Raw genomic sequence first — 26,064 nt, 5'->3', positions numbered from 1 at the left:
GGCAGTGTTGGTTTGAAATGGACGCATTTATATTTCATATGTAAAAGGGAGCATAAATGAGGCTCAACAGCGGGGTGGGGATAAACTTATATACCATATATACCAGTGGAGTCATTTCGTGAGGCAGCAAAGCATTTCATAAAATATAAAACATCTGTCATATTAATACGACTTCTACAATGAAGTAGTTACAAATCGATAGGGATGTGTCTTTTAATCAAATCAGAGCAACCTCCTCCCTGGAAAAATGCTGTACATCTTCGATGAGCCTTTATTTTTGTTGTACACAAGCTAGGATTTAAGGATCCAACAGTTTATCATCATTGTGTTTGACACAATGAAAGTCCCAAGTCAAGATCACTAAAAATAAATGTTATTTACCAGCTGGGAGGTCCGTATGGTGAAATACCGTGACCGAGGTCTTGAAAGTACTGATCGAGGCCCTCAGGGCCGAGGTCACGGTATTTCACTATACGGACCGACCTTAAGCTGGTAAATAATATCTCATCTCATTATCTCTAGCCGCTTTATCCTTCTACAGGGTCGCAGGCAAGCTGGAGCCTATCCCAGCTGACTACGGGCGAAAGGCGGGGTACACCCTGGACAAGTCGCCAGGTCATCACAGGGCTGACACATAGACACAGACAACCATTCACACCTACGGTCAATTTAGAGTCACCAGTTAACCTAACCTGCATGTCTTTGGACTGTGGGGGAAACCGGAGCACCCGGAGGAAACCCACGCGGACACGGGGAGAACATGCAAACTCCACACAGAAAGGCCCTCGCCGGCCACGGGACTCGAACCCAGGACCTTCTTGCTGTGAGGCGACAGCGCTAACCACTACACCACCGTGCCACCTGGTAAATAATATATTTATTTTTTTCTTTACCAAATTCTAACAGAAAACGAGAGCGCCCGAAAGGGAAAACTGAGCCGAGCCGCCATTTTGAATCCTCATTCACGGCTGTAATGCAAATTGCTTCCTCCTCGGTATACAAGTGCACTTCCATGGCAGGAAAAAAAACTACATTTTGCCGCCTATGTAGTCCCCTATTTATACAAATAGGAGTCATTCAGGATTCAGCCATGTTTTTGCTCGGTGTTAGCAAGTTAGAGGTTTTTAGCTTTCTCCTGAAATGTTTTCTTTTATTTCTTCTTCCTCAGGGTAGTAAAACTCGCTTTCGCTGTGAACACTGTCGTTATCGCTATCCATGCTGTAAAATTAATGCTATTCTCCTGAGAAATGCTGGCAAAAATTTATAAGATTTTTGACAAATCTTATAAATAAATCTTATTAAAAAAAAAAGACAAAAAATTGTACTGTGTTTTTTGTTGTTGTGAACGAGTGAGTCGCCAGAGGTCTGTAACTGGGGTCCTTACTGTAGGATACGGACCTGCTCACCAGCCAATCAGAGCGCAGGATTTGATGGAAACCGTACCGCAAAAAAAAAAACATTTTTTATTTTTTCTCCCCAAGCATGTAAACAGAGATGCTCAGCTTATATTTCATGGCCATTTCTCACCAACACCAATGCTCTGTCAGGCACTGGTATTGTGTGTACTTCCTCGCTGTGACCAGCTCTCATTTGCAGCCCTTTCTTCTTCTCGAAGGCTCATCTGTTCAGAACCTGGAGGTCTGGAAACGACCACTGCAGACTTGAGTCAGCTTCATTAAATATATCATGCTTGTGACAGTGAAGGAGCAGGCGGTAGGAGCGTGCAGGGACCGTGTGGAAGCTGGTGTTCATATGTTTAAAGCAGTGAAGCAAAATAGCAAGATCATCAAATGTTATATCGCGATATAAATATTAGTATAACCCGTCAGTACTCCCCGCCTCGATATTTAACAGGGACAGATGCACGAACACTAAGGACCTGTACACTAATGGAATATTTTGACGAGCAAAACATCAGATGCTGTAAGAAACAAAAACATTAAAACAGTAAATCTAAAATGAAATATACTGTACACTCACTGGCCACTTTAATAGGAACTTGTTCTTGAGTCAAACACTACGTTCAGACTGCAACCTGAAACGACCCATATCCGATTTGTTGTGAAATCCGATTTTTTTGTTAGGCCGTTCACATTACCAATTACATGAAACTTGTATGCGATCTCCAATATGAACGGAAAACGACCCAAAAGTGTCCCGCATGCGCAAACTGACACGTAATAAGCACATCTACGTAATACGTAAACAAAAAAAAAAAGCGCACTCCAAGTTTTTGTTTGTTTGTTTAATTATCTGGTTAGTGTTAAAGTGTGAGGTCTCGTGTGTGTTTTTGTTTCTGAACTGAAATGAAAACGTGTAGCCTGGTAACGAGGGTTGACTCCTAAATATGTCTCTAATTTCTATATAAGTGCACTACATGTTACTAGGAAGTAATGGATTTTTAAACTCTGTATAGTGCACTCAAGCTTCAGTAGGCAGTCATTTGGGATACGGCCGCTGTATTACCAAACTCTTAATTCAGGCTTAATCATTTGCACATATTTATTTCGTCATATTAATAAACTTTTTCTACATTTTTATAAATATTTATTTAGATTGTTTATAGCCAGCTGAATTCTGCAGCTTCTCTCAGCGCTGGCTCAAGGTGCAGAAACACCAGTGCAGTTTGCTATGGAGATGAGGCGAGACCTGGCGATGTGGTACAGGATGGTTTAAGTTATAAATCAGTTATAGAAACTGTTTTATTTAATCAGGCTAACAGATCAACATCCAGGTCCCTACCAAATCCACCATTAGCTTGATCAGTTCTATAAAAGTCTATTTAAATTCTGAAAACTGTACAAATGTTGTTGTTTTCCACCCAAGAGGCGGGATTAGCCAACGCAGAATAGTGACGTTTGTCTCTTGTTGATGATGTGTAGGTCGCATGAATGCGACCTGTCCGGTCAGACTGCAGTCGCATGTGAAAATATCGGATATGCATCGGATTTAGGACCACATATCCAAGCGGCCTGGGTCGCATGTGAAAAAAATTGGATCTGTGTCGTTCAGATTGTCAATAAATCGGATACAGGTCGCATATGGGCAAAAAAAAAAAAAATCGGATATGGGTCGTTTCAGGGTGCAGTCTGAACGTAGTCTAAGCGTCCTGTTCTTGGCTGCAGGACTGGAACCCAACATGGTCTTCTGCTGCTGCATGCGGAGATGCTTTTCTGCTCTCTACAGTTGGAGAGCGCGATTATACGAGCTGCGATATCCTTCCTGGCAGCTCGAACCAATCCGGCCATTTCCTCTGACCTCTCTTATCGACAAGGCGTTTCCACCCACAGAACTCCGTGTTTTTTTTGTTTTTCGCACCATTCTGCGCACACTGTTGTGTGAAAACTGCAGATCAGCAGCTTCTGAAATACTCAAACCAGTCCATCTGGCCACGGTCAAAGTCACACTTTGGGATCACAAGGTTTCTCATTCTGCTGTCTGAAGTGAACATTAACCGAAGTGCTTGAATTGTATCTGCGTGATTTGATGCACTGTGCTGCTTGTCAAGAGATCGGCTGATTAGAGAACCGCATCGAGCAGCAGGTGGACGGGTGCAGGGGCGCATCACTCGCGGGGGATGCGTACGTTTCATCCCCCCACTTTTGTTGAAACACAATTTCATCCCCTGCACTTTTGTCAGATTAAAATGACATCATTATGAAAATGATACAGCTACTATAAAATGTGTAACAAGGAAGTAAACTCTTGCCATAACGTTACACAAAAAACAGCCACGCAACGGACTCAAAACAGTTTTTCTCACCCGACCAATCAGCAGTTGCGTGAATATAATCGCCAGTTTGCGTAGCGTGCCGAAAGCGCTCAATAATACAGGATCTGTCTGCAGAGCTGCAGAGCCAACACCAGTTTTACCGTTCCTGATTCACCGTTCCAGGTTTGACATCGCATGCGGTGCTTACTGTGCCTGGCTCTGTGGCTCTGCAGACAGACCCTTCTCAAAGCGCTTGCGATGCCGTCGTTCAAACAGTTGTCCCAGGCGCCATGCCCTAAAAGATTGTGTTAATAGTAGTGCTGTCAAGCGATTAAAATATTTAATCGCGATTAATGTCGCGACAGTCATAGTTAACTCGCGATTAATCGCACATTTTTGTCACATGAAAAACCATTGGAATTCTCTTATCAGCATAAAAACATGAATGGGCTTGCTTTGTATTGCAGAGCATAACACGTCTTGACACAGCCACTGCAAAGTGAAACCTAAACTGAACACCGGGGCTAATAAAAGAACCTGAGTTAGTCTACAACTCAGAGAGACAGGTTACACAGTGACGGTAGGCTTGCCATGCTTGATTATAATATAAAAGTACACTATTATATTAACTTTAAGTTGTTCGTTGATAAATATTGCATTGAATCTGATCTTTACTGTTTCAGCTCACTTAACACATTTTGTACTTTTACACTTTCTGCCTGTTGATGCGTCACGCTGTCCAATCAGAGGCGGCCAAATTTGCATATTACAGGAAGGATTTCTGGGATGGCATTGAGTTTACAGTTCAGAGGGATCTGGCTTCTTTAGACGCTGTCTTCTTAAAACTGAATAAATATTTAAAAAGAGCCAAATGAGCCAGTCTTTTGAACGGCTCTTTTCAAAGAACGGATCACAAAGATGCGGATCCCATCAAAGAGCCATAAATCCCATCTCTACTAGCGCGCCCTGCCCGCGCTGGTTCTTTGGGGGAGGAGGGCAGAGGACTCTGGCTGTGCGGGGCGTGGCATTACAGTCTAGCTGCTATCGGTTTTCTAAGCAAAGTCTCTGTTGCAAGTTCCTGGCAGTTTCAAAAGCTTATGACAAACCTACATCATGTCACAGAGCGTTAATCTCGCGATAAAAAAATTATCACCGTTAAAATTGAGTCAAGTTAACGCGTTAATAACGCGACATTTTTGACAGCACTAGTTAATAGTAGTTACTAGTTGTAAAGTCAGTCGAGGCAAGTTTTTTATTACGTGTGTGTGTGTGTGTGTGTGTGTGTGTGTGTGTGTGTTTGTACCAAGTCTACTTTTCATGCATTATAACTGCTTATCACTTTTTAGAAGAGTTTTTCAACTGAGATTTAAAGGCATTTCAAATTGAATGAATGTTCAATAACTGTTGTACAGTAATGTTATTTGGCCATTAAGTGTTTGTTGTATGTGTAATCTATTGCATCATTTTCAAATTTTATGCATTAAACCTGATGTAATGCATGATGCAAACAAGTTTTGTACACGAGTTTGAATAATTAAAAAGACATTAAAAGCAGGAACTGCCCCGTCTTATTTGAATGCTATACTAAAGAGGTCCTTCCAGGATGCTGCGCTTCTCCAACATGAACTGATTAGCCATGCCTCCTGCTCACACAAAGCAATCCCAGTCCAAACTGTTATGCATGATGGTGTGTGATCTATACACTGTGTATGACTTCTTGGGCTATGTGAAGTTCTTGGTTTTGTTTATATCAGTGTATACCAGTGTAGGCAGCAATACTGACATCTCTGTTATAGAACAGCATCCTGTTACCTAGAATTATCACTCAATACTTTTTGCCTTCACTTACTGAATAACTACATAGCCCTGGCAGGAACAACACCAAAACCCAACATGATAAATCTCTGCATGAAATGCAGAACTTGGCTGGAGTCAGCTGGATTTATAGGCTTTCTGCTGTCCTCCCTTTCATTTGCATCCATGGACCATGGGGATGAAAAAGTTCCATATCGGTCATTGACAGTACATCACAGTGTACATGCCAGGCGTGTATATAGCCATAAACCGATTTCTAATGATGTGGCTTCCCCATTCCAGAACACCCCCACTTTTGGAAAGCTTGATACGCCCTGGACGGGTGTTCCTAATAAAGTGGCCAGTGAGTGTACATTAGGTACAGTTCAAATAAGCTATCTGTCGTAACTATTGCCGCTTTTCGGCTACCAACGCGGCTGAGTCGGGCTGAGCCATGCCGAGTTGGGCTGAGTCGAGCTGAGTGGGGCTGTTGGAGTTGCATTTTGACTACAACCGCGCTGAACCGTGCTGGCTGGAAGTGGGTGGACACGTTGGGTGGAGTTAGCGAAAGTGGGTGGACGTCACGTGATGTCGTTAGGCGGCGCAAACAGTGACATCAGTGACCTTTTAAGCGGTAGTCTCACAACCCGGATAGTAAACAATAAACATGGAGGACATGGAGTCGTTAGTGTTGCTGGTCTTGGTGCTGTGGCTGGTTGTCACCGACAACGCCAACAGATACTGGCAAGAGCGTATAGATGAGGCGAGGCGCATAAGGCTTCAGAAATTCTCGTAATTCTTCTTCTTCCGGGTTTACAGATCCCAGCGTGCTCGCGGGGCGTGTGAGGACACTCCTCCTCACCAATCAGTGCACAGGGGAGTGTCTCCTCACGCCCCTAGCCTCACTCGGCTCGGTTTGGCTCGCTTCAGCCCCGCTCCAAAACCGTGCGAGTTTTGGGGGCTGAGCAGGGCTGAAGCGAGCTGAGTCGCGCCGCTCTGAGGTAGTCGAAACGCGAGCCGTGTCGGGCTGAAGTGAGCTGAAAAAGGGTAGTGGAAAAGGGCCATAAATCTCCCACTTGATGGGCAAATAATCTCTTGCCGACGAAAAGAGCTGCAGTATCTTTCTCCTGAAGCCGTGTGCATCAACCTGCCGTCACTGAAACAACTCTGGAGTTCAGCAGAGAGACGGATTCAGCCGATAGGCCATTTGCAGGAATTGGTCATGTGTCAATTATCCCCATAGCAACAAGCCCGTGGTGGGCAAGCTAACTTGACATTCCATAAGAGTTTGACTGGTGATGTGAAGCAATCCATTTCTGTCATAGCTGTTTTTACCTTTTCTACTGTCTTTTTTGACCCGAATTTTCGTGTGTACTTGGAAAAAAAGTTTGTGGTTTTAACTTCTGTCCTAAGTTAAAGCGAATCATTGGCCGTAAAAGAGAGTTTTCTGGACTCAAGTCGATCGCTGCCGAAAGAAATTCACGTGCGAAATGGCGGATTTCTCAAGAATTTCTTCTTTTCTACCTTGATCATTCACTTTATGTGTGAAGATTCTTGAAAATACAGATTTTTTTTTTCCGCGGTCCGGTTTCCATCAAATCCTGCGTTCTGATTGGCTGGCGAGCGGGTCCGTATCCTATGGTACAGACCCCAGTTATGGACCTCGTTCACAACAAACATAGTAGCAATTTTTGTCGACCTTTATTTTTGCATTTCTCAGGAGAATAGCATTAATTTTACATCATGGATAGCGATAACGACAGTGTTCACAGCGAAAGCGAGTTTTACTACCCTGAGGAAGAAGAAATAAAAGAAAACATTTCAGGAGAAAGCTAAAAACTTGTAATTTGCTAACACCGAGCAAAAACACGGCTGAATCCTGAATGACTCCTATTTGTATAAATGGGGACTACACAGGTGGCAAAATGTACGCTAGTTGTTTTCCTGCCATGGAAGTGCACTTGTATACCGAGGAGGAAGCCATTTGCATTACAGCCGTGAATGAGGATTCAAAATGGCGGCTCGGCTCGGTTTTCCCTTTCGGGCGCTCTCGTTTTCTGTTAGAATTTGGTCAAGAAAAAAATAAATATATTATTTACCAGCTTAAGGTCGGTCCGTATGGTAAAATACCATGACCTCGGCCCAGAGGGCCTCGATCAGTACTTTCAAGACCTCAGTCACGGTATTTCACCATACGGACCTCCCAGCTGGTAAATAACACATCTGTAGATGTGTTTTTAGAAAATAAGAAGCAGATTTCTTCCCCAATGATTCACTTTAACTTACGACAGAAGTTAAAACCACAAACTTTTTCCAAGTATACACGAAAATTCGGGTCAAAAAAGACAGTAGAAAAGGTAAAAACAGCTATTACAGAAATGAATTGCTTCGCATCGCCAGTCAAACTCTTATGGTCGTCAAGGAGTGTCATATTAGCTTATAGGGAGGAAAAAACATCTATGCTGTCTTTCTTTGCATAAGGCAAACCTCACGGAAAAATCAAAAGACTAATTACCATTCAGTTTATTGAGGTGCACAGCAGTACAGACATAATTGCAACAACTCACATAAAACAAAACAAAGACTGATATTCGGTTGGTTGAGCTGCGCAGACTGCACAGGTTGCGAGCTCGAGCTTGGTTGCTATGGTAACCCACAACAATTTTGACAGGCATATCGGGGACAGCTCCTAGTTCAGGACCCCAACACGGCATGATGAAGGGTGCCAAACTGAAAAGGCAGAAAACGATTGCATCGTTTTTTCAAAAAACAACGACTGTAAGTAAACTGTGCCTTACTTTATCACATCACCTTGCAATTTTTTGATAGTCTGTTCAAAGTAATCTCATCTCATTATCTCTAGCCGCTTTATCCTGTTCTACAGGGTCGCAGGCAAGCTGGAGCCTATCCCAGCTGACTACAGGCGAAAGGCGGGGTACACCCTGGACAAGTCGCCAGGTCATCACAGGGCTGACACATAGACACAGACAACCATTCACACTCACATTCACACCTACGCTCAATTTAGAGTCACCAGTTAACCTAACCTGCATGTCTTTGGACTGTGGGGGAAACCGGAGCACCCGGAGGAAACCCACGCGGACACAGGGAGAACATGCAAACTCCACACAGAAAGGCCCTCGCCGGCCCCGGGGCTCGAACCCAGGACCTTCTTGCTGTGAGGAGACAGTGCTAACCACTACACCACCATGCCCCCATTGTTCAAAGTAATGTCGTAGTGAAAGTAAAATCGTACGGAGTAGAGATGCCTTTCTGGTAGCCTCCTTCTTTCGGTGGTAGCCTGTAGATACAGTGCTCAGAAGGCAGTTTTAATGTTTAATCTGGCGTTCCCTGCCATAATTTCAGCGAGCATGTTTCATAAGGAAACTTTGCGAAGAGTTGTTGACTGACTGCCGCTCACGCAACACACAGGCATAGTTAGAAAGTCAACACATGTTGACAACACATGTTGGGGGTGGGGTTGGTTTGCTGGCAGCTTTGTCCCCCCCAGTTCAAAAAACGTATCTGTGCCCCTGTTGCCCACCACGGGCTTGTTGCTATGGGGAAAACTGACACATGACCAATTCCTGCAAATGGCCTATTAAGGACATTTCTAGAGGTTACGACGCCCAATAATGCACAGGCCAGGGGTGAAGGAGCAAAACAAACTTCAGTAGGCTCTCTCAACAAATCAAATGTTAGGCATACCCAAAAAGTGAGGTGGTGTTTCTGAGATGTCCTCCTTCACGTGTAGTCAGGCCCAGGCCATTCTGAAACACAAACAGTGGCAAACATGAAGCATACTCATGTTACGGTATGAAATTTCACACTGATCTCATTTACAAATATCTGTTTCATAGTATTAATCGCATTTAAAAAAATACAAAAAAAATGCATACATACATAAAAACCCACACATACACAGAGTTTGTGAAAATTAAAGGAAATTTATATTATGAAATCTTTACATAAAGTTTCCTTGTATAAACACTCCCCACACAACTGTCTTGCTGTTGTACGCCATCTGCCTCAAGCTTTGAATATTATGCATCTTGAGATGCTTTTCTGCTCGCCACAGTTTTAAAGAGTGCTTACTATCCCCCGCCCAAATGAAGTTTGGTGGGGGAGATAGAAACGGGTTCCGTCCGTCCGGTCACGTTTTCGTTTCCAGGCCATACCTTTAAAACTACTGAAGATATCTTCATGAAAACCTTTGTATACAGATCAAGCAACATGTCAACTGGTGCCTTTTGCCATTTTGGATTTTTAAAGGAAAAAAGAAAACCATTCAAATGTTTACATCAAAAATAGATTTTGACTTCGTTTCAAAGAGCAACGTTCGTTTCTGGAGCATATATCCAAAACTATTCAGGATACGGATTTGAAACTTGGTATACATGTTAACAAAGTGATGTAGATGTGCCTTTTCATACTAAGACATTTGAGAACTTTTTTTCATGTTTCCATGGAAATAATTCCAGACTTAAGGCCAATTTATGCTGACAACGCAGTCCTCGCAGACGGCGTCGCACATGGTGTCTGCGTAGCCCCCCCACCTTCGCAGACGCTCTGCGCGCACCTCCCAAAAATTGTGACCACCGCAGAAGCCTCGCAGACAGCGTCGCAGACAAGAGGGCTCCGATTGGTCCACTCTACATCCGCTTCCCTACTTTCCCGGTTTGGTTTGTTTTCACTACCGCCATTTTTAAAAACACGAGCGAAGATGGAGCAGCACGAAGAGCGGTTGATCGAGGAAGTGAGGAAATACGTACATCTATACCTTGGGTGGCCAACCCGCGGCTCGCGAGCCACATGCGGCTCTTTGCCCGGTGTCATGCGGCTCTGACGTTCATATCGATGTTTGTGTATGTGTTTTTTTTTTAATGTGCATGTGCGCTTTGCTTGAGTTCAGTATGGTATTTTCGTCAAATGCATCTTCGCTTTGCTTGGGTATATTACGGTATTTTCAGGTCATGTCAAATGCACATGTGCATGAGATAATTGCTAAGTTTTTGGGCAAGGTGTGTCTTGTGTCAAGTAGCCTCTCAAAATGGCAATGAAAAAATGCACAGCAAAACGAAAATATGAAGACGAACATAGGACATTTTTAACAGAGTGGGTTATACTTTTATGTTGAACGTAATGGCAAGCCATTCTGCCTTATGTCAGTCGTCATTAGCTCATTTCAAAGCTTCCAATCTTCAGCGCCAGATATGCCACACTAATTGAAAACCTGCACGAAAGCTTTGTAACCCGGTTCCGTGATATACAACTGAAAAGGCCACAGGTTACGTTCCTCGTCGACCCATTCAATGCGGAGATGGACTGTTTGAAAGCCCCGCTAGTCATAGATGAGGCTGCGGCTGAGTTGGAGATGATCGATCTTCGTGAGGAAGACCAACTGAAACCTGTTTTGAGGGAAGGCACCATTGAGTTTTGGAAAAGTGTGCCATTGGAAAAATACCCGAATGTGAAACGGGCTGCGCTTAAGATACTGTCAATGTTTGGGTCAACATACGCCTGCGAGTCTGTGTTTTCTACCATGAAACATGTGAAGTCAAAGCATCGTTCTGTTCTGACTGACACCCATGTGAAAGAACTGCTTCGAGTGGCAACGACGGAATACAAGCCAGATTTGAAGAGGATTGTTCAAGGCAAGGAATGTTAGAAGTCCCACTAAGCAACATGCATAGTAAGTGCACACAATATTGATTGCTGTAAATGACTGGCCTGTGGTATTAGTACTGACTGAAGGAGTAAATTTCTCTCATGTTGGCGTGTGACATTTACTATTAATCTGGCTGAGCAGAGATGAGTGCTTGAGCGTGTGCGTGTGTGTCTGTGAGGGAGGGGGGGGTGATGTTCATGTGCGGTCATGTGTATGGTGTGGCTTTTTTTTAGTAATGCCATGAGTCCCACTAAGCAGCATGCATAGTAAGTGCACACGATGTTCATTGTTAAAAATGACTGGCCTCAGCCTGTGGTCTTAGTACTGTAGGAGTAAATATGTTGGTGTGTGACATTTACTATTAATCTGGCTGAGCAGAGGTGTGTGTGTGTGTGTGTGTGTGTGTGTGTGTGTGTGTGTGTGTGTGTGTGTGTGTGTGTGTGTGTGAGAGAGAGAGAGAGAGAGAGAGAGAGGAAGGGATGGATGATGTTAGTGTGCCCATGTGTATGATGTGGCTCTTTGCGGTAACACAGTAAAAAATGTGGCTCTTGGTCTGCAACTGGTTGGCCACCCCTGATCTATACGACTCCAGTTCTAGTCATTATAAGTAACCGGAGGATAAACACTCCACTAACCACACCCACCAACTACTCCTAGCGATTTCGCGACTTTGCACCCACCCCCTTGCGTTGTGGCGGTGAATAACATCGCGCACGCCTATTACTCCACGCTCAACGATAAATTACAACTGTCTGCGAAAAGCTATCTGCAAAAGCCTTGTCGCAAGAGCATGCAGAGGCCCTTAGTCTTTCAGGTTAGTCTGAGGGGTAGGTTTTGTTTCCGGAGCAGAACTTGAAAACTATGAGCAATATGGTATTGAAAGTTGGTATATGTGTTGATTAAGTAGTTTATGCGCCTTTTCATACTAAGAAATGTGAGAAGTTTTCATTTTTAGCTCACCTGGACCAAAGGTCCGGTGGGTTTATGCCATGGGCTGCTGAGGTCAGTGTAAAGAGGTAGGGTTGGTTTCCTGCAGCAGAACTTGAAAAATGTGACGAATAATATCTTGAAACTTGGTATATAGTTTGCATATAGCACGGGGGATATAGAAGACTCCGTCTTCTTGTTTTAATTTTACTGTAGCCATTCTGTGACTGGGAACCGGTCTGCCCATTCTCCTCAAAAAGGGATTTCCACCTACAGTACGGTCACTCAGTGGATTTTTTTTTTTTGCACCATTTTGTGTAATCTCTAGATATTACTGTGCAATGAAAATCCCAGGAGATCAGCAGTTTCTGAAATACTCATACAAGCCCATGTAGCACCAAGAAAAATGCCATGGTCCAAGTCATTGAGATCATCCCCACCCTGACGCCTGATGTGAACATTAACGGAAGCTCCTGAGCTGTACTCGAGTAACTGGATAATCGCATGAATGTGCACGTGTACAGGAGTTCCCAAGTGCCATCCCCAGTGACATTACTAATTATCCTCTCAGAATATTTCCATTGGTAACTTAACAGAAGGTAAAATACGGCATCATTCCACATGCATGCATGCCGTCTCGAACAATTACCTGCATGAAGAATTTGGATGAAAATAAACTCGGAGACATTCTGATAATAGCATGACAGTGTTCCAAGTCCCTGTGTAAAACTAACCCAATGCAAATAGAAATGCCTTTCCCGTAAAATCTCTTCCATTACGAGATAGTGGTTGTAAGGAAAAAGAGGAGGTGTTGAGAAAAGGAAAAAAAAAAAACCACAAGATCAACTGTGAGCTACTGCTCACTTGTGTTACCCCCCTCCCCCGCTCTCGCTTATATCAGAATATATCAATCGAAGGAACAGGACACTTATTATGAATGCTGACTTCAACAAATAATGAACCCTGAAACAAGTAAGTAAAGAGCAGTCTCTCTCCCCAGGGATTTCACATCGCATCCTGGTAAACTCATCTTGAAACAGCATTTTGCTTCTTGAAATGGCGTCAAAATCCATGCTACATGTTTCATAAATACATTCAGCTGGTAAACAGGAAGTCGATGTGCGACAGACCTGAAAATGCTATACACGGTATAAAACCGCAAGCCGAAGCTCAGTACGAAGTGGCTATGATTTGTGGTTGTTGAGAAAAAGGGTGTTTCGGATGGCCGGAAATACGGATGGACACCAGTGGGGTTATTAAACAAAAAAAAAAAAAAACAACTCAAAATACAGAAACCATGTCGGTATTTTGAAAAAGCCAAACATTGAGGTAACTAAATTATGACTACGTTCAGACTGCACCCTGAAACGACCCATATCCAATTTTTTTGCCCATATGCGACCTGTATCCGATTTGTTATTGACAATCTGAACGACACAGATCCGATTTTTTTCACATGCGACCCAGGCCGCTTGGATATGTGGGCCTAAATCCGATGCATATCCGATATTTTCACATGCGACTGCAGTCTGACCGGACAGGTCGCATTCATGCGACCTACACGTCATCAACAAGAGACAAACGTCACTATTCTGCGTTGGCTAATCCCGCCTCTTTGGTGGAAAACAACAACATTTGTACAGTTTTCAGAATTTAAATAGACTTTTATAGAATTGCTCAAGCTAATGGTGGATTTGGTAGGGACCTGGATGTTGATCTGTTAGCCTGATTAAATAAAACAGTTTCTATCATTGATTTATAACTTAAACCATCCTGTATTACAAGATTATAAGATTGTTCTGGAAATTTCCAGTAATTTGACACCTTCGGTCTCATTAGTCTGCTGCCCACATTAATCAGATTATTGTGTGAGTTCCACCGCCGCCACAAAAAACACATCGCCAGGTCTCGCCTCATCTCCATGCTTTACTTGCAAACTTGAAGAGTGCGCTTTTTTTTTTGGTTTACGTATTACGTAGATGTGCTTATTACGTGTCAGTTTGCGCATGCGGGACACTTTTGGGTCGTTTTCCGTTCATATTGGAGATCGCATACAAGTCTCATATAATTGGTAATGTGAACGGCCTAACAAAAAAATCGGATTTCACAACAAATCGGATATGGGTCGTTTCAGGTTGCAGTCTGAACGTAGGGTATGACTAACTGAAATCCTGACACCACATCCAGCTCGACTCATTCCATATAGGTAAAAACATTCAAACTGAAAAATGCTGCCTTACAAGTCATTAGAAAAAAAAAAAAAATGGTCATTGGTTTTCTAGTGGACATCAGCTGAAGTGGATGACCAGTGTTGGAAGGGTTACTTTTAAAACGTCTCCTACTACAGATTACAGAAGACGCGTCCTAAAACGCAATTTGTAATGTATTCCGTTAAATTGTCGTCAATAAGTAGCTTTACAATAAGTGGCATTCACAAGCTGCTTGCTCGACTATTCTTTTGTCGAGCAAGCAGCTTGTGAATGCCACTTACTGTAACCAGCTTACTCGTTAGTCTCGAAGCTGGCTGAAGACATTTGAGGAACACTGAAAATATATTAAAAACACTTGCTGGAGGAGCAAATGCTATTTGAGTAGGTTCACAAAAGCCAACTGTTTTGTCTGATTTAAAGAAAGGGAAAAAAAAAAAAACCCTCGCAACGAGAAAGGACGCCCAATTTTTCCTTGACCTTTCCTTTATTTCCAGAACTGCAAGAACATGAAAATACTGTTTTTTGGGTACCAAATTTAATGTCAAATTAACATTTAGTCACCAGTTTTCTGAGGTACATTTTGTTTCGGCGAATCTTAAAAATGGCACAGGAGAAAGAAAATCGGTCCTTTACCTTTTCTTGATTTAAAATGATGAAAACAAAATATAATCAGTAGGGTGCATCAGTTGCCCCCTAAAAATGAAAAGTTCCTCCGATCATGATGCATTTTTGTTTTTATGTTCCTTTTGGTAAGAAAACACACTGGGTGAAATATTTTGACAAAATTCAAAAATTTAATGGTGGCACAAGAGCTCAAAGTTATGGAAAAAACTGCTATTTTATGACTTTTATGACAAAATTTTGATCACTTTTCATGAAACATTATGGCACCTTATAGAGCAGCGGTCGGCAATTAGGGGCCCGCAGGCCAAAACTGGCCTGCCATCAATTCTATCTGGCCCGCGAAATGACGTTAATTTATTGTTTAAAAAATATGATTAATACATTTTTTAAACCTCATGTTTTATTTTAAAAAATACAACAATTCCACTGATTTCGTAACATTTATTGAAGTGTAGCTGATAAGTAACGTGACAAAAGCAACAGGTAGAACATCCTTGCAGCCTGTTTAGCCTTACTTGACGCACAGGTCGGAACGGTAATTGGCACGCGTGCGCGCGTAATCTTATGGAAACCAAAAGTGTCCTGTCTCCCTCTCGCAATGGACAAGGTGAAAAAATAGCCTATGTTTCATTAGGCTACATTAAAAAAAAAAAAAAACATAAGGTCGGCTCAAATATCTCATCTCATCTCATTATCTGTAGCCGCTTTATCCTGTTCTACAGGGTCGCAGGCAAGCTGGAGCCTATCCCAGCTGACTATGGGCGAAAGGCGGGGTACACCCTGGACAAGTTGCCAGCTCATCACAGGGCTGACACATAGACACAGACAACCATTCACACTCACATTCACACCTACGGTCAATTTAGAGTCACCAGTTAACCTAACCTGCATGTCTCTGGACTGTGGGGGAAACCGGAGCACCCGGAGGAAACCCACGCGGACACGGGGAGAACATGCAAACTCCGCACAGAAAGGCCCTCGCCGGCCACGGGGCTCGAACCCAGGACCTTCTTGCTGTGAGGCGACAGCGCTAACCACTACACCACCGTGCCGCCGGCTCAAATATCAAATAGCCTAATTAAAAAAAAATTAAAAATTAAAAATCACGCCACCCATCGACTTATCAGTAACCAGCTCCTCCAAAACAGCCACCATCACTTCCTTAAACACCTCTGCGTCAGTAAACGGTTTGTTGTGACGGGTAAGAACCCATGCTGCTTTAAGGGACGCACTTGTAACCTTTTGCTGCTCGGTGAGTGACTGAATCAGGATCTTGCTGCTGTGTGCATATCCAGCCTCCAAGGCTTTAATTTTCTGTGTTCGCATCTCTGTCCCAGGAGGATATGCGTTTTTGAAGTGGCCGTGCTTTGTCTCATGGTGTCTTCTAATATTGTATTCTTTACAAACGGCAACAACCTCGTTGCAAATGAGACACGTTGGCTTGGCATTAATAAATGCAGGCAGGATGAACGCATACCTTTGCTTCCATTCTTCTTTGTAGGTCCTGCATTCGGAATCAACTTTTCTTTTCATGGCTTTTGACAATGACATTTCGCATTGATAGCTAGCAATCTTCAGCTCATCATTTACACGTCATCCAAAAGAATAAACAACCGGCAATTGTATACATTAGTTACGGCAGGGGCGGCACGGTGGTGTAGTGGTTAGCGCTGTCGCCTCACAGCAAGAAGGTCCGGGTTCGAGCCCAGAGGCCGGCGAGGGCCTTTCTGTGTGGAGTTTGCATGTTCTCCCCGTGTCCGCGTGGGTTTCCTCCGGGTGCTCCGGTTTCCCCCACAGTCCAAAGACATGCAGGTTAGGTTAACTGGTGACTCTAAATTGAGCGTAGGTGTGAGTGTGAGTGTGAATGGTTGTCTGTGTCTCTGTGTCAGCCCTGTGATGGCCTGGCGACTTGTCCAGGGTGTACCCTGCCTTTCGCCCGTAGTCAGCTGGGATAGGCTCCAGCTTGCCTGCGACCCTGTAGAAGGATAAAGCGGCTACAGATAATGAGATGAGATGAGTTACGGCAGGTTGCTATATGCAGGTCGCCTGTTTCATGAGAGACGCCAGGAGATGCAGCAGTCGACATAATAACAGCGCATAGAAGCAAATTAATGTTTTAAATGAAATTAAATTAAATGCATTTTAAAAGTTAAATAACGTTTATTTTTAATATAATAGAAAAAATATATAACTTTTTCCCCCCATTAGAAAAGCATGGCCATGGCCCGCGATGCCATTGTCAGAAAAATATTTGGCCCGGGTCCAAACTTAATTGCCGACCCCTGTTATAGAGTATACCAAATATCTTAGATCCACATTTTTAGTACATATTCTAAATATATTATCAAGCACAGTTTGAGTTTTAGCTGTTCATTGAATCATTGTTCAACTACTTTTAAACAATACAAATGTATTATGAATCACATTAATGCTTCTCAATCCCTTGCAAAGGTTCTTAACATGATCTCTGGGTCACAAGAAATCAATAAATGGAGTCCAACATTGTGATTCAAACCTTACGCGAAAACATAAAATAAGCGTTTTTTTTCATGGTGCCACCATTAGACCTTTGAATATGGTCAAAACATTTTACAGGATGTCTTTATTGGTGAAAAGGAACACCCAAACACAAATGCAGCAGATTTTGTGAAAGTGAGGGCAACTGATGCACCCTAATAAGAAGTCATGTCCAGCCTCGTCAACTACATCCTGAAACCGTTATACTCGCCAACATAAACGGTTTTCGGAGCAGCACTGCACATGAATAGGCTCCCCATTCATAGAGATCGCGATAACGCGAGTCTCGAAGCCGCTATACTGTCCCAAGTGACATAGCTAACGCTAGCTAGGATAGACAACATGTCAAGTGGTTTGCAAATTCAAATTTCCAGATAGTCATGTCTCAGTTCGGCTAATCAACTGCCTACAGTGTCTTGCAAAAGTATTTCTCCCTCCTTTTTGCATTTGTCCTGTTTTTTGGGGGCGTGAGCACCATTTGATTTACACAACATGCCTACCACTTTAAAGGATATGGGACATGGATTTTTTTCTGGGCATAATTATGTATAAAGGACATAAGAAATGCCATCTAAATCACTGCAGGGCGTCAAAAATGTGAAAATCATCACATTATTCAAGTTATTTTTTATACATCAGCGTAAAACAATGATTCGTTAATTAGCTAGGTGGTCACGTGACCCGTGACGTCACAAAAACTTTCCAAGGAGCCAGCGCTTGGGAATCTAATGTAAACAGGTTACCGAAATGGACACCATCGACAGTGACATTCCCGATGTTTCACAGAGATGTGAAGTTAGACCCGATCAATTCGAACCGATAGCTGGAAATTCACATGAACATGGATCTTGTCTTTACTCTGACGGGTCAGATGATTCTGAGAGTGAGAGTTCATTCAACCCCCATGAAACTGAAAGCGGTCGGCTGGATAACACTTCCTGGTAAGTTAAAAACAATTCTGCTCAAAGGCTAATGATCTGTTGAAAGAAGTATTATTTTTGTATCATACATTGAAAGTTCATCATAGATCTAGCTAAAGTCCGTTGCAAGCTTTTTTTTTTTTTCTGATATTTTTCGAGATTGATTGAGATACAATGCTTCCAGAGTCCGAGATGAAAACATTCAAAATGGCGAAACGAGTCAGAATTATGATAATCAATAATTGATACACCCAAAATTATAATACTAATCCTTACCTCGGCTTTCAGTCGCTTAGCGCAGAGGTCTTCAACAGGGGGGTCGCGAAATCGCACCGGATCACTCATATCAACAAAAATATTCCTGCCCTGTCCCCTGGCCTCCGTGCAGGGATGCAAACAGCGCGCCTTTTGGCGGATGCCGCCTTTTTCACGGCTGAATCGCGCAGATCCAATAAAAAAAAAAAAAAAAACAATAAAAAATAGCGATATTAATTCATGAAACATGAAGTATAAGGATGAGAAAAAAACAGTTTAAATCGGGAAGCTGCGCACATTTGTGCAGCCTGGCGCAAATGTGCGCAGCTTCCCGATTTAAACTGTTTTTTTTTTCTCATCCTTATACTTCCTGTTTCATGAATTAATATCGCTCAGTACCTGAGTATTAATGTTGAAAGAATCCTCAGTGAAATGGTCCGAACACAGTTTGTGGGAAACAGTAGGTGCAAAGTTTTTTCAACAGGTGTTCTGTAAAATTATCCTACCTCTTGGATTTGTCCTACCAAGCCTACTGCGCATGCGCGAAGCCTACTGCGCATGCGCAGGTGAGCCCACATTTTCCTCAGCTTCGGGTCCTTGGGGAATGCAAAAAAAACTTACTCCAGGGCATTTCCCATTGGAATTATTGCAACCATAAGCGGCACAATACACCATGATGTCCAATGTATGATGTCCAATGTACTTTAAAGACTATAAAAACAATTTTCTCGTCATCCACTTCTCCATTCATCTACCCGCTTGTGCTGTGCCCGAAAGTTTTTGTGACGTATGATCACGTGACAGCGGCTCTTCCGGTTGCAAAAAATGCATATTGGAAGTCGAGCAGAAATGCCATATAATCATCACGAATATAACAATTTTGCTGAATTTAATAGATGATTTTGTATTTGTTGATGCAATTAATTCATATTTTTAATGGAAAGAAACTGATATAGTGTGCATTTATGTTTCATGTCCCATATCCTTTAAAGGTGAAAATTGTTGCTTTATTGTGATACAAACAATAAGATGGAAAAAACAACAAACAAACAGAAATTTGGAGTGTGCATAGGTATTCACCCCCCCACCAAGTCAATACTTTGTAGCAGGGCTTTGAACCGGTTCAAGGAACGAAAACGAAAACCGGGAACTTTTTCTATTTCACATGGAACAGAAACGAAACCAGAAACTATATTTTTTATGTTCCGGAACAGAAACGCTTATTAAAAATAATGGTAACTGGTTAATACCGGTTTTTATTTTGTTCCTCAAAGTTTCCGTAGCCTACAAATAAAAAAGTCATTCTCCTCCTGCGCAAGTTTCTATGACCCGCTGGGGTTCACTTCCTGTGTGACGGTCGCTGACTGAATGGAGAGAGCGGGAGGGTGGACTGCTATCACGTCTCCACATCTTAAATAAGAGGTAAATATTGCAGTCTATCGTTATTCAAAAACGTCAATTTCAAACACGATATCAATATATTTGTCCACGTTAATGAGAGGCTCGCGAACATTAAATGACGTTAACCTCTGTTAGCCTATCAATGCATAGGGCCTGACTAGCCTTTGGTAACACACTAAACGAATTCTCTTTCATTTTTGGCACTTTTTCTGTGTGTGTAGATGGGAAGACATACTGAGAATCCAAATCGCCAACATTTGAAATAATAATTGTTTTGAATTATTTCTTGTCTTATTTAATGAAGGTTGTAATAGAATTAGCCTACATTTGGCTTAAGCTGGATGAGACAGAGACATAATTTTATAGCCATTTGTTAAACAGATGACAGGGAACGTAATTAACCGTTCCGGGAACGAAATTTTTTTGTTCTAACCGGTTCGGGAACGTCTATTTAATGGTGGAACCCAAAACCGGAAACGTTAAAATTCCGTTTCTGTTCGGAACGAACCAATAGGAAAAAAATTCTGGTTCAAAGCCCTGCTTTGTAGAGCCACCTTCTGCTGCAATTACAGCTGCAAGTCTCTTGGGGTATGGCTCTATTAGCTGAGCACATCGAGTCACTGGGATTTTTGCCCATTCCTCAAGGCAAAACTGCTCCAGCTCCTTCAAGTGAGATGGGTTGCGTTGGTCTACAGCAACAACCAATTAGAGCAGTTGTCTTGACGCTGAAAGCAATTTGGTTGCTGGAAAGCAGAGGTTGGACTGCGCAGTGATGTTGCGATCTCCTTTTCCTTCTTGAAAAGTGAAATGGTGCTTGAATTTCCACGACCGAGACACATCGCTGTCCTGGCTGGGTGCCGACTCCATTAACTCATTTCGTGGTGTGTGGACAGGTGTAAGAGTGCAATATGAAGGCATGTTGCTATTTTTTCCAGTCAAGGGCTTCTGGGAAATGCACTGAATTTCCATAATTTAATTGGAGTGTGAATGAATATGTGAGCCAAGAAATCAGTTCTTTCAAGACTGTAACCGTATTCTCATTACCATTGATTTATATTGTAACTGTATCTGAATACAGCTACTCATTTTGTATTCTAAATACGCCGCACCGTTCCATGTATCCCGTTACTCCCAAACACTTCGGATGACTTCCACAACACGCACGCAATCTACTACTTCCTGGTTATTCGAATACCGACGATATTAAATCTGCTAAACTGCAACTTCAGAGAAATGACACGACAATCTGCTCAGACTGAAAGTTCCTCCAGCTCCAAGGCTAACGAGCGCAGGATAAAATATAGCAGCTTACAAATCTGCAGCAAAACACGTTTAACAGCTCTTCCAACATACATTTATAGAGAACTTGCCCCCTCGAGTTGATGGCATACAGCCGTCCTTTGTGTGAATGTTTAAGGCCTTTTGCTGGATCAAGTTTCGCAGCAGGATGTGACAGGATAACGAATGATAAAAAGGCCAGTGGACCCTGACCGTGTGCGACAGTCAGCTGCTGGTGTTCTGGAACTGAGCCACACACACAGCCTCCCATCACAACACGGGTGAACACGGTCACAGGGACGAAGGCCAGACTCGGTGGTTTCAGAATTCAGTTCAGAATGGCTGCTCATGCAGATGACATACAAATCAGTGCTCCAGCTAGTTTATATTACCAGGGTGCCGCACCCTGCCCTCCAGAACGTGCACTCTGCCCTCAAATTTACACACACCCTGCTCAGAATTTTCCAGAACCTTCCAAGTGCCCAGCACATACATTCTGCCACACAAAGAAAGCGTGCACCAATAGGTGTCTCCCATAACCCGGTACGGAAAGTATGAACCGGAACGGGACGGTACGTTACAAGAACATTACGTTTTCTAAATATTCAGGGGTTTCATACTTAACATTTTGTACTCACACGTATCACTGTCATGTATTCTTTGATTATCCAGTCTTATTATATCCAGTCACGTTGTATTAACGTTATATTCATGATATTTTCAATCGAAATTGATCTAAAAGCCCGGAACTCCTATTACGGACTATACCTCGGGGTGACGTCATAAAGAAATCCCGTGTGGCGGAACGAGCGCCATCTCGAGTAAAATGTGGTTTCACAGTGATTGTGAAAACGTGGGTCATAAAACAGAAGCACAGATAAAAAAAATAAAAAATAAAAATAAGAACTTGAAATGTATACAATGCCAACTGAAGAAACGAAAAGGTAGAAGTAGAGGAAAAGGCAAGAACCAAACAATATACAGTGGTGCTTGAAAGTTTGTGAACCCTTTAGAATTTTCTATATTGCTGCACAAGGGTCATTCCATGTCAATTCACACACCCTCCCCAGTGACGCCTCTTCGATTTGCCTGATATTTATTTTCTTAGTGCCTTATGATGTCAAAAGAAAGAATCCAAAAATTTTAGCTTCCTAGCTCGAACGGTTTTTTAATTTTGGACCTTCAAAGTTTGGGTGCCACGCCTACTTTTGGGGTCCGGGAATTGTATACTTAATTTGCAAGCATTTTTGGAGGCCCATATCTTTTGTTCTAAGGGGGATATAGACCTGTAAATTGCTATATCTATGTATTCTGGCCCTGTCTATCTGATTCTGCACCTAAAAATAGCACAAGTTTACTAACTTTAGAGATATTAACCCCTTAAAAGTGGATTTTTTTAATGACAATTTTTTTTTTTGACATTTCAGGGGTCCATATCTTGGAAAGTTTTTGTGTTGATAGGGTTTAAACTGATTTATCATCATATTTGGGAACTCTACTGTGTACTTAGAGCGTTTCAGGGCACTCAGAGGTTTGGTGGGGGTACAGGAGGGCCCCCAAATATGGCTTCGGGACAAAATTACCGTTTGGTACGCCCTACTTCAGGCCATTAGTTGGCCATGTGGGCACATGATGACTGGAATGAGCCTTTAACCCTATCAACAGACACCTTTTATCAAACTTTTAAGCCAATAAAAACTTTGATTATCCAACTCCTTCAATATAAACTAAGCATTTGTATATGGTACTATTTTTGCATATTTTCTGAAAAATCCTAAGTCCGGAAAGCAGGTCAACTGATTATATTAGCATATCATAATTGATATGCTAATTTTCCCCACATGAGTGGCTAGGGGCCCTTTCCCCTTTTCTTGAAAAAAAAAAAAAGAAAACCCTGATGAGTCTAGGTTTAACTTCCAGATCCGAACAAATGTAGTAAAGCAACCAGGATGTTTTTCTTGGGATCATCCCCTTGTTTGCATCTTTCCCTTTCCTGTTTTAAGATGCATTTAACTATTAAGTGTATAGTGGTCAGAGTTTGGTTGGCTACAGGGAAAGGTGTCAAATGTAAAAAAAAAAAAAACCAGCATCGTGAAACAGCCAGGAAAGGGTTTATCCCTTGTAATTGTCAATATAACTAATGGGGTATTGGGTGTAAATAATCTTCCCATAGATTAAAATCACTATATGGGTGTGCTTTTACTACCTTAAACATGAACAGGCAGTCAAAACAACAGTTGACCTACTTTCCGAAGAAAATGCATGGCACCACATTAAAATACGTGACGGTACTGTTCCGTCCCAGATCATGGAAGATGTGCACTAATGAGTGTTGCCGACTTGCAATGAAGGTGACGCATATTGACCAACCAATCACAACACACACTTAGTGTGGGGGTCACGCTCTGTCGACTATTTTATCTTATTACAATAAAGAATCAGTGAAGCACGGTACACGTGAAAAGCAGTGATGCTTTTACCAAAACTGGTATAAATTAAAAAAAAATTTTTATATATATGTATATCTATCTTACATTTATTCATAAAAAGTAGACTACCTTTCAGATTTTTTCAAATTTAGGCCATAAAAAGAATTTTCCCCGACACCCAATAATTTTTGTTTAGCGGACTTAAAAGATACTAAATTTGAATCACAGACTTCCATTTTTTTTTTTTTAAATAGAACAATTAATGAATTTAGGGCCATGTGGCCCTAAATTCTCCGCTATTTTTTCCTGCTTCACCATGACCCAATTCAAGATACCATGTCATGCATCACGTGGTGGGCTTTCCCCGTTCGCACAAGGCATTGTGGGATACAAATTTGAAACAGGAGAGAAAAATGAAGGACGCGAATGAAACGTAGAAGACCGACTACAGTAACGGAAAGCGAGAAGAAAAGACGTTATGTTGCGAAGGAAAGAAAACGCAGGACCAAACTAATAAATATCGGCAGTCAGCGAGCACCTCCATGTGATCAGCTGTTCGTTTAGTGACAGAATGATGTAACTGTCAGCGCACGGTCAAGGTAAACCTGTAGATGGCAGTAATGCAACACTGTGGATGCCAGCTGCTGTAAAACCCAAAAGAAGAAGGTGGTGGTGGTAAACCTGTGCATGCGCACACGGATGACTTCTGTCTGCTTGACTGCGCGAAGCGAGTGATTTCATGCACAGGATTTGCTCGGGAATCCACTCAAATTAAATAACTTCCCAGCCACAGAATGGCTTGGGGCTCTTTTCCGAGATATTCCAGAAATAAACACATCACAATGACCAAATTTCAGAAGGAACTAAATTTGACAGATTTTATGAAATCGAAAGGCCGTCTAGCTTTAACACATTAATTCATATCGGCACAATTTTTTTCTACTGTTTACTATTATAGCGTAATTTTTATGGTGTTATCTTTGTATGTTTTAGCATGTAGGGGTTAGGTAGCGATTGGGAGGCAAGTCTTTTTCCTTTTCCCTGCCACACTTTTTTTTTTTTTTTTAAAAACTCTCCACCAATTCTGTATTAATGTGGCGAACTCAAACTAAATAAACTGAAAGCAGCAAGGGGCTCACAGAACCTAGCATCCCTGTTTGCCAGAACGCAAGTAGATCTAAAAGTTGAAAATTAAAAAATAATTAATTAATTAATTAATTAATTAATTAATTAATTAATTAATTAATTAATTAATTCAATCAAAAGTTAAGACCGATAGATTTAGACTCTTGGTATAGAGCTCAAGAAAATCTAGTCACTAATATTAACATGAACGTGTTAGACTCGAGCTAATCTACCATTAATATCCCGGACTAATATTAATGCTCAATTAACTCTATTAGTATTACTATTATTACTCGTATTAACTGTCATGTTAACGGGCGACAGACGGATCCAAGTGCTGAAAGAGTTTAGCGAGATGCACGCTAGCAAGCCGTTCCAAAAAACGTGAGACAAAGGCAGAGTCGAAAAACAGGCAAATGGTCACGCGAGGCACAGACAGGATGATAATATAGATTAGCAAATGCGTGGTCAGGAAAACAGAAAAAGTCGAAAACCAGAGCAGCAAACGATGCTTGGTAATGTCAGACACAAGGCATAGTGTGTATACACGTCACAAAGTCTGAGTATTGAGGTTTTTCACCCACGTGACCAAGTCACGTGATGCATCGTTAGGCTGCCATTTTGGACGTCACGGCTCGAATCAGTTTGAATGCGAGGAAGGCGACAAACGAAAAACATAAAAGAAAAAGGAGCGAGATGCAGAAAACACCTTCACTATCCAGCGACGTAGGGCATTTACAGGGCGAGCAGAGGGAGAGGTATTTGCAAAAATTGAGGTTAGCAGGCTTAGAGAACGACGTTTACCTGCTTCCACCAGGATTGTTCACTGACGTACGGAAGTACACGAAGCCCTCGTCTTTACCAGACTTCGGCCCACATGATCTGTATACCTATGTCGTTAAAAACCCATCGCCATACACAGGTATTGATCTGAAAGCGTATAAGAGTTTGGATGCCTACAAATATTTTGTGTCAGGCTGGGTAACATGCCTACATCAGCGGGTCGTCCCTGGAGCCGGTGGTCGCCATCTTATTACAGCTAAGGTTTGTTCACATTTTCATTTACTTTCGGTCCTCAGGATAAACAAAATGTTATTAAATGTCATTGAAATAACTTCTTAGTCTGTTGAGACATGGCCCGTTATAAATTTGCTGTTACCAGGCAATGACCAAGAACTGTATTATTAGGGTCGGTGTCTGTGTT

At 42.2% G+C, this 26,064-nt stretch overlaps 1 protein-coding gene across 4 annotated transcripts in view; it reads right to left on the bottom strand.

Annotated features, from left to right (window-relative positions):
- Positions 1 to 26,064, bottom strand: part of tjap1 (tight junction associated protein 1 (peripheral)) — a 247,775-nt gene that overhangs the window by 84,320 nt on the left and 137,391 nt on the right. For all 4 annotated transcript variants that reach the window (XM_060925556.1, XM_060925555.1, XM_060925558.1 and 1 more), the window contains exon 2: positions 9,215 to 9,276. The gene's annotated coding sequence lies outside the window, so the exon portion shown is untranslated. The remainder of the gene's footprint in view (positions 1 to 9,214; positions 9,277 to 26,064) is intronic.

The sequence above is a fragment of the Neoarius graeffei genome, chromosome 7 (assembly GCF_027579695.1).
Source record: "Neoarius graeffei isolate fNeoGra1 chromosome 7, fNeoGra1.pri, whole genome shotgun sequence".
NCBI classification, from domain to species: domain Eukaryota; kingdom Metazoa; phylum Chordata; class Actinopteri; order Siluriformes; family Ariidae; genus Neoarius; species Neoarius graeffei.
This window is presented reverse-complemented; position numbering and strand designations above follow the sequence as displayed.